Below are 8,858 nucleotides of genomic sequence, written 5' to 3'. Positions count from 1 at the left end.
GAGCATTTCCCTGCTTCAGCTATTCTCTGCTTCCCATGACCCATGCGTGGCTATGGGAAACAAGCAGAATATGTTAGAGGAGCTCTAGGTCTGATCTAACTTGGATGGGGCTGTCCCTCAGAAGACCTGAAAATACCAGAGGTGCAAAAATAGATTAATAATAATCCCCCTTCCTTAGTGCAAGGCTGGAATACCAGATAATGGGGCTGTAAGAGTCCAATCCTGCGCTTGCTTACTGTTGTGAAGTCGATGGGACTGCTCACAGTAGTAAATCCTAGGCTAGGTAGTAGTGGTTTGTAGGATTGGGCCCTAGGCCATGCAATGAGTCATTGGCTGGGTTGGGATGTGAATGGAGGCATTCTTGGCTCTCAGCCCTGAGTTAAATGCTGCAGAGTACACTGCCTCTCCCAATGGCTGTTTTTATGGTCCTATAGACTGTCCTTGTGTGTTTATTCTAAACGACTATATGCTTGAGTAAGGACAAACCTTTTATGTATGCACATTAAAATCTCTCGCCTTCAAGGAAGCAACGAATAGTGCTCCCCCCTTCTTGTGTGGTTGTTACGTTTTCAATATCTCTTCATGAGAAGAACTTAAATATTAAAATGGCAAATGTCTCCAAACCGAGATGTGAATTCAGCTGAAAGTCACATTCTTTCTCTCAGCTCCTGTAGTAACCTTCCTCGAGTGAAGTGCTATGGTTGTTGTTATAAGCCTTCACAATAGGCAAATAAATGCCTGCCTTCTCCTTGGAGAACTGAAGGTAAATGTGAGCTCTAGAGAATGAGCCAGCCTCATGTGGCTTTTATTTGCTGACTCTAGCCACAGGCAGGGCACACACATGTACACTTGTATTGGCACAGTAAAATCTGTTTGGATCAGGCTAATCATGTATTTCATACCCCTGAGCCACTAGCCATTGTGGGCCCACTCCTATAGTTCTTTAGCAGGCAAGACACATTGATGTTAGAGAGTGATTGTTTGCATGCAGGATCAGTTGTTCCACTTTTTAGACCCAAATCTAACTCCTAACAAACATGGGTTTCTCTCCCTACTGCTGTTGCCCATTCCTTACAGCAGAAATGCTAACTCAGGAAATTGAGTTAATAAAAAATTGTTTTTGTTAAATCACTGAATCCCACGTCATTTTGAGTTTCCTGCAGCGTACGTTCTCATGTGACAGTCCAATTCATTTCTTCCTTGAATGCCAGAACACATTTGGCAGATTGAAATATACCATTATATATTACTTGTCTAGCACTTTAAACATGCTGTAGCACTTTGCAAACTTAATGTCTATTAAGTACTTTTCCCAGTCGCCTGTGATCTATCCTTTGTCAGTAAAATATTGTCGGTCCCCATCAATGGGACATGACCCTTTAGAGAATTAGCTCTAAGAGGAATTTAATGAGCCAATTTCTGCTCTCATTTCCACTAGTGGAAAACTGTGTTAAGATCACTAACTTCAATGGAATTACTCTCAATTCCTACAGGTGGAAGTAAGAGCAGAAATTGTATTTCCAAAATATTATTTCCACAATAATTAGCAAGTGAAAAAATATAAAGAATCAAAAGAGGAGGAGATGAAAAAATATCCAGTCCATTGTGAAATGGAATATCTTTCCTCAGACATTTCTTTTGGACTAAGATTTGTATTTTGAGGGGGTTTTTTTGTTTAATAAAATATGAACATCAATAAAAGAATGAGTGGGAATTAAGACGAAAAGGTTAACAAAAGGTTAAATATTATAGAAAAAATAAGGAGATTTTCCATCCTAATATGGTCTCTTGGAAAACACACACAGGAATACTTTCTTTAATGAAGGAAAGCTGTGTAATTTTCCTTCTTCAGTGTGTTTTGTGTTCTTTCCAAGAGTTACGCTATGGAAAATCAGTATAAATGTGAATAGGATTCTTGGCTGCAGCTGCAAACCTATCTTATTGTCTCTAAGCCAGAGCACTGCCAATTTGTAAACTATTCCTGAGTATTGCATAAACATAGGGTACCCCTAAAAATGAATGGCGCTTAGTAAGCAATGTGGATGTGGATCAGTTGATTTATATAGGGGAGAGCAATGAAGAATTCACAAAAAACCTTTTCTGTGCAGAGAATTCAAATGCTATTTCTGTTAATAGTTAGTAAAGATGTTGACCTTGTCTGCACCATTTCCCACAGCCTCATAATCTGATTTCTGTAACCCACTGAAATTCTATATCCTTGTAACCTAGGAAGCTGTTGCACTCAAAGGACATAATTCTGCATGTCCTACAAAGGCCAAATTCCCATTGACTTAAGTGGAAGATTTACCTGTATAAAGACTCCCTTATTGGGTCCCATTTTGTCACTTCTTCACTCACAGGTCATCAAATGCCAGGAGGCCTTAGTGTAGCATTAATATATATTGGCCTCTTCTTCCTACTTTGCTATTTTTTTTAAACAGCAGCTCCTGCCTGAACATTGTTAGTCCACTGTTTAGTAATATCACATCTGAAGTATGAGATGAGATGCAAATTTCATACAGCAGCTTGCAAAGTCATATGAAAATCAGTTTCATTTGTATACAGCATTGAACAGCAAATATGAGATACAAGTATCAGGGGAACAAAAAACTAACTGTGGTCCCAATCCTGCAAAGGGTGGGCCCTTATTCATATGCAGAGCCCTGCTTGGAAACAGTAGTTGCAGATCTCTTTGAGGATCAGCACCTTTAACAGTGTTCTCCAGTTTCCATACTAAAATGCTACCAGAAATAATTTAATGGCAAGCTCCTTTTGGCAGCAAATACTTGGCCATTTTTCACTTGCAAAGTGTTGTGCACGCTATGGGCTGATGAAAAGTCCACTGAAGTCAATTAGTCTTTCTTTCAACTTCAGTGGTTCTTTGGATCAGGCCCTAAGTGCCAAGTGAGAGCTCTGATACAGTCCTGTAGTGTTTCTGAAAAGAAATTTTTGAGAGAATGACCATAATTGGGCACTCTACCTTGAACAACCCCTTACAATATGTGCTAACTACTTATGCTAAACTGTTCCAATTTGCATTTAGCCCTGAAGAAGAGCTCTGTGTAACTTGAAAGCTTGTCTCTCTCACCAACAGAAGTTGATCCAGTAAAAGATATCACCTCATCCATCTTGTCTCTCTAATAGCCTGGGACCAACACAGCTACAACTACACTGCATACAAGCTTAACTACAGTAACTCCTTGCTTAACGTTGTAGTTATGTTCCTGAAAAATGCTACTTTAAGCGAAACAATGTTAAGCAAATCCAATTTCCCCATAAGTATTAATGTAAATGGGAGGGCGGGGGTTAGGTTCCAGGGAAATTTTTTTCACCAGACAAAAGCCTATATTTTATATAGAGATATATACACACACAATATAAGTTTTAAACAAACAGTTTAATACAGTACACAGCAATGATGATTGTGAAGCTTGGTTGAGGTGGTGAAGTCAGAAGGTGGGATATTTCCCAGGGAATGCCTTGCTGCTAAATGATGAACTAACTAGCACTCGGCTGAGCCCTCAAGGGTTAACATGTTAATGTAGCCTCACACTCTACAAGGCAGCACAAATGGAGAGAGGAGACTCTGTCTGTGTGTGTGTGTGTGTGTGTGTGTGTGTGTGTGTGTGTGAGAGAGAGAGAGAGAGAGAGAGACGCACATTGCCCCTTTAAATACGCTGACCCCACTTAAGTACACTGCCTTTTTAAGTAGATCAGCAAGTTGAGACGGTAGCTGGTGCCAGCAAGGTCCCTCAGTTCTGAGCCCTGTGCTGTCCTTCCCCCCCCCCCCTTCCAACCCTCTCCCCGCTCTGTGGAGATGGGGTACAGGATCGGAGGGAGGGGGACACTGATACTAGCAACCCTCTTTCCTCCCCTCCCCCCCCACTCTGCACAGGAAGCAGGAGGCTCCCGGGAGCAGCTCTAAGGCAGAGGGCAGGAGCAGCACATGGCAGTGGAGGGAGGGACAGCTGAACGCCCCACTATTGATAGCCTGCTGGGCGGCTGCCGCACAGGGAACTTAGGAGAGCTAATAGGGGGGCTGCCAGCCCACCCTGGTTCCAAGCCCCCACCAGCTAGCTCCAACGGGCTGCTCTTTCTGCAAGCAGTGGACAAAGCAGGCGGCTGCCAAACAACATTATAAGGGAGCATTGCACAAATTTAAACTAGCATGTTCCCTAATTGATCAGCAACGTAACAACGAAACAATGTTAACCGGGACGACGTTAAGTGAGGAGTTACTGTATAGCTATGTCTACACTACCACTTATGTCGGTATCACTTATGTCACTCAGGGGTGTGAATAAGCCACACACACGCACCCCCGAGTGACATAAGTGCTACTGACCTAAGTGCTGTGGTGGACAGTGCTATGTTAGCTACCACCTCTTATTGGATTAATGAAGTCAACTGGAGAGCTATCCTACACTGCTACCCTGACTACACTGTAAGCTCTCTAGTGTAGCCATAGCCTAAGTCTGTCTCAGCTGTTTATGAACTCCTGTTCTTATCAGAATTTATGGAGACTCAGCAAATATATTTCCATTTTAAAACACAGTGTTCCCTTATTGCTGAGCAAATTAGCATTAAAATGTTCTAGCTTCTTTTGAGAGAAAAAAGTACTATTACAGTGTTACAGGAAACCACAGATTTTCCCCTCCTCACCCTTAGTACTGCTCTACTTGTTTACATGCTAAAAATAAAATATGAAGAGTATTATGCACATTCCAGAGTGTGAAGCGGACAGGAGAGCAGGATGATTTTATTTGTGCAGATAGTTCTGCTGTCCAGAAAAAATCAAAACCAGGAAGAGAAATGAAGTACAGAAAAAGCAGCTAAAAAGGGAAACCAGAGGGCAGAGCTCTGCACGGGAGGCTAAGAGCCAATCAGAAATGTTGTCAGAGATGCTATGAAGGGGAGCTGTATGGATCTCAGGGTGTGGGGAGGGGGAATCCTCCCTTCAGGCATCCTGTCATGTGATTGCTACTGCTTTGGGTCAGCAGTACCACCCATCCTCCCAGCCAGTGCACTCCTCTTCCATGGGTGAAAATGGCTGGTAAAATACAGGTAGCAGCGGATCCACTGACTGCCCCTCCCCTGACTTTAAAGCTCCTGCAGCAGGCTGGAGCTAAAAGTCCCTGCAGAACAAAGCCCTGTGATGCATCCAGTGTGTGGACTGCTGCGTGAGTTTTTCAGATTCTCCCCACCGCAATCTTCATGCAGCAGAATAGTGTGGGCTCCTGGGACAAGGCCCCAGAGACTACGGCCCGATTTGGCCTTTGGTGATTTGGCTACTGCACATCCATTGAGAAATGATTTTGTTTGTCCAAGTCTCTGTAGCAACAGAGTTGCCCCATTTCCCCAACGAGCAGGCACACACTCCTTACTGCTATTTTTATACTCCCAAGAGTAAACTAACCTGGCTTCACTAATGGTGTTGGCAGGTACGTGCAGTGGACAGTAAGATACTGCTGACTGCTAGAGCCAGTATTGTTTCTTTTTGAATGGCCTCAAGCTTCAGAAGCTTTTTTGGCGAGGGGGGGGGGGGAGTGTATTGAATTAAGTTAGTCCACGTGCTGTAAATAAGTCTTCAGAGTTCCCAAGCCACAAAGGACCTTGCGTTAGGCCCCAGTTACCCCTGTTGTCTTTGGCTGTGGCTGTGTAGATGAGGTCAAACCATGTCCCAGAACAGTTACAGCCTAAATTCCAGCACACATCAGCAACAACTGCCATAGCACAGTTGGGTACAGGCACTTGCTGTGTTACAACACAGTCCTTAGACTGAGCGCTCCTCAAAGCAGGGACCGTCCTGAAGCGCTTGGAAAGCACCCACAACGTAGGTCAAGGCTACTGCAAATTAATAAGAATAATTCTCAGGGTTGTTTTGTCTGCCTCAGTGGAACCTCACTGGGCTAGGACTTCATAACCCAGGAAGTTACGTGACTGTTTAAAAAGGGCCAAAGACTCCACCATTTTCCCCCATTGCTTTTTTTTCCAGCTGTCAGCAGCCTGGTACCAAATGAGTAAGTGAGCATATTTTGTATGTATATACCGCCCCAGCACAGGGCATTTCTTGGGGATTAACAACCAGCTGCAAGGGATTGTGGGTGCAAGGTTCAGTTCAAGGGGCCCCAACTGGTCATTAATCCCCAGGAAATGCTCTGTGCGGAAGTTGTTGTAAGGTGAAAATGAACCCCACACAGGCATATGGAGCTCTTGTTCCTCAAGGGTGATGCAGTTTCGGTGGGTATGAGAGCTCTCTCCATTAACCAATGAAATTCTTGACTCCTCTTCCCGTCCACGAGTTCTGGCCACAGAGAAGCGGCACATTCCAAGGTGCACAAGCACAAGAAACCGCACAGACCATCGGATCTGTCAGTACCGCCGACTGAACCTCACAGTCCTTCCAGGTTGACACTGCAAAGGTCCAGGGAATCTTCAGTTCCATGACAGTCCTCCACTCCGGCTCCCATTCCAGGTCCAGTTGCAGCTGAGGAGCGTGTACCACTGACGCTGGAGAGACTTGGGCCAGCCCCCAAGCCTCATGAACTGTTTGCCTTAGCTGAGGAGAGGTTGCCTCGTCCGCGTGTGCCATCGTCTCCTCACAGAGTGCGCTCCCCACACTGAACTTGCCTCCTTCGGGCCGTGTGCCCACTTGCTCCCCGGAGGCTCCTGCACTTCTGTCAGTTCCGACAGTGCCACCATTTCAACCAGTCTCTGATTTCTTGGAATCGGAAGATTCTGACGGGGATCAGGGTTCTCCCCTCCCATACCACCGGTGTGAGTACCTCAAGGCCCTGCCAGCTCAATGGAAGTGTATTCCCTTTAACCAGCATCGGGGTCACTGGTACCCTCCTCTGTGGGGCCCTCCTCCTATCATGGCCTCACTATCTGCCATTGGAACCTTCCCGTTCTGCTTGTGAGGACTCTCCTATCTCCCCCCCTTTAACCATCATCCAGCAGGCATTCCGAACCGCCATTAGATGATGCACCACTGAGTCTGACTCTGATGGTACAGCTGGAACCAGAACGCTTCCTCTCTTCATCCCCAGATGTTGCAGTGTCTTCAACTCCTCCCTCGCTCCTGGATGACTACCGACAATTCCAAGAATTGCTTCATAGAGTGGGTGGGGCCCTCAACATCCCACTGGAGAAAGTGCAAGATAAACAACATCAACTGCTCGACATCTTGCACACCTTGGTACCAGTTAGAGTGGCTCTGCCAATCAACAAGGCCATCCTTCAACTGGCCTGAACTATCTGGCACACTCCAGCCACCTACACACCCACCCGAAACAGGACGGAGAAGAGATACTACATGCCTCTGAAGGGGTCAGAGTTTCTCTTCTCTCATCCTCCACCCAACTCTTTCGTCATTCAGGCAGCAACAGAACAAGCCTGCCAACAGCATCCACATTCCACCCTGGTGGATAAAGAGGGCAAACACCTGGACTTTCTGGGCCACAAGGTCTTTTCCTCTGCCAGTCTACAGTTCCGTATGTCAAACTATTTGGCTTTGTTCACAAAATACGACTTCCTTACCTACAGTAAGCTAATCGATTTCAGTGACAAGCTGCCCCAACACAATCAAGCCTGATTCCAGGCTATCCTAGAGGAAGGGAAACTGGTGGCCAGGATAACGCTGCAGGCTGCATTGGACACATCACACACCTCTTTGCATACCATGGCTATTGGGATCATCATGCTCAGAGAGTTCGGTTGCATTCGTCCGGGTTCCCAAAGGAGGTCCAGACCACCATAGCGGGCCTTCCTTTTGATGAGTCTCACCTCTTTAATCAGAGATGGATGACTCTCTTCACTCCCTCAAGGATTCTAGAGCCACTCTCTGGTCGTGGGGCATCTACACACAGGTACCCAAGTGCAAATTCTTCTATCCACCTCCACCCCAGCAATTCAGAGCTCCCCAGTTTTTCCAACAATAGTGCTGTGAGCCTCTTTGCAAATGGCAGAAGACCCAGCGACCCTGTCACTCCAGTCCCACCATCGGCACAATCTTCTGCTTCTCACACTCAATCCTCTCAGAAACATTATTTCTGAGCACACTCAGGGAGCCGCCAACCACCATGCCACATGCTGTGCACCTAACCCACCCCCTTCGGCGGGTGCCTAGCACTCTTCTTACCAGCTTGGAGTGTGATAACCATGGACACGAGGCCTCTTCTGGCACCTGTGTCATAGGTAAAATTGCAATGCTACAACTGTAGAATTGTTATTGGTGACAATGGAAAGACCCCCGCCAGCTTGACGGACAGATCCCAAGGTGAGCATGCAAGAATGACAGTTAAGAAAAAATGGTTTTTTTTGTGAATTGAGTAATCATCAGTCACTTTTTGAAGCAATGCTTTAACTGTTCAGTCTTGACCCTGCGAACAGTGTAGAGTGGTGAGAGCTCAAGGTCAAAGAACTGAGTCATCTTGGATAATTATTTCTGACTCAAGCAGCTGATAGTTTAGTCCTGGTGACTGTAGGAATAAACTGTCACCTATTTAGGTGCTAACTGCAGCTGTCAGTCATCTCAAACAGCTGTTTTCTCCAGCATTTTCCTATAATATGGCATGTGCGGGCATAAATGAAATTCCTTATCTGATTGTTCCTTGAAAGGAGCCAGTCTGTATTCCGGTCTCCTCGTGTGTCTCCTTTCATGCTGCTTTTACACCACTGTACCTCCATTAACTTGACTTACTCCTGATTTACACCAGTGTGAGAGAGAGGAAAACTAGGCCCCTTACCAATCAGTGCACTCAGACACACAAATAGAAAAGTTCCTTTTCCAAATGTATCTATTTTGGGAGCAATAACACACCAGGAGAGAAGTGATTCCTGCAGACTGCAACAAAGGC

This window comes from Emys orbicularis, chromosome 10, assembly GCF_028017835.1.
Source record: "Emys orbicularis isolate rEmyOrb1 chromosome 10, rEmyOrb1.hap1, whole genome shotgun sequence".
NCBI lineage: Eukaryota > Metazoa > Chordata > Testudines > Emydidae > Emys > Emys orbicularis.
This window is presented reverse-complemented; position numbering follows the sequence as displayed.